This window comes from Trichogramma pretiosum, unplaced genomic scaffold (genome assembly GCF_000599845.2).
Source record: "Trichogramma pretiosum strain Unisexual culture from Peru unplaced genomic scaffold, Tpre_2.0 scaffold1, whole genome shotgun sequence".
In the NCBI taxonomy this organism is placed as follows: Eukaryota; Metazoa; Arthropoda; class Insecta; order Hymenoptera; family Trichogrammatidae; genus Trichogramma; species Trichogramma pretiosum.
The window spans coordinates 4,538,259-4,539,707 of NW_019641703.1; positions in this window are offsets into that span (position 1 = coordinate 4,538,259).

Sequence of the window (1,449 nt, forward strand, 5' to 3'; positions counted from 1 at the left end):
CAAGACCCAGTGACATCGTACGATTTTTTTTTAAATCTTGATCATGAACGATCGAGTCAGTGTTATATGAATGATTTATCAACAAATCTCGAACCCACATATTTTTAACATAGTTTTCCAGCTTCCATCTTTTAAACATTACAATTTCCCAGTCTCATCGACTTACTCCTGTTGCACTTGCCGTAGCACTTTACATACGATGCCTGGATAAATAAACCTCATAACAATTTATATAGCCTTGAAGTACTAATAAAGACAATTTCCTCGTTAAAACCGCGATCCGAACTTTTTTGACTACGAAACTTTGAAGTTTATACTCATTTTTCGCTCGGATATGCTGCCGAAGTGATTGAACTTTAAAAATTCAATTTTTTCTATAGGATCGCATCAGTTGGCAGTCGTGGAACAGAATCAACAAAATTATTATATCGAATCCAAGTTGTGTGAAAGCAGCCTTACTGCAACGTAGTAGTCTCACTATTCAATTTTGTAGCGTCTGCATACGTCTGTCTAACTTTCTCTCTCGCACATGTGCGCATCCACTCGGACGGCAGACGGCTATAGCCGTTAAACGACACGTTTTTTACTTTCTCTCTACTATAGGTTAGTGTCGAATTTCATTTACTCTCTCTTTCTCTCTACATGAATATGGAATTCTATGCAGTATAGTCAGTCCACGTCACGACGCCTTAAAGTGAAGAAGTAAAGATCGCGACGACTGAATTAACACGTGATTTTCGTTAAAAAATTGATAAATATCTTAAATTACAAGTGACCGTGTGTTGTGTATGTGAGTGCTGAAAACAATGTACAAGATTGACGAAAATAAACAAATTCGTTACTATTCAATAGATACACCCGAATACCATGATTTTAAACGTCGTCGTTTTGGCCAAGACAACATAATAAAATTGAAAGCTATGCGTGAAAATGTCACATGGGAGGTCGAAGAGGAACGACGCGAATTTCTTCGTCGTCTTTATGATTTGATCGAAAATTGGACGGGCCAACTGCCGCATCTACGAGACATTTTCCGAAGGGATGAAATTGATTGGCTTGTCGCAGAGGAAGTGAAAAGCAACAAACCATGTTCATTTATGGACTTTGTTATCGAAACCGACTACAAAGACGAGCCCGACGTTGATAAAAACGGCAAGCCATCGCCACGTCGCACTACAGCAGTGCATCATTTGTTTGGAAAAGTTACAAAAGACTACAGGGGCCTCGTCCGCAAGCTGTTCAAAATATATAACAGATTTGACGTTAATTACACCGATGAATTTGGATTAACGCATTTCCATGTGGCGTGCAGGCATGGCTGCGAGTTAGTTGTCTATAAATTTCTCGAGCTCGGCCGAGTTGATCCCAATTGCCTCGTGCCAGAAACAGGTGACTCACCCCTGCACTTGATTCTCAATTACAGACCCAAGAAGACGTTCGAATTTCTGC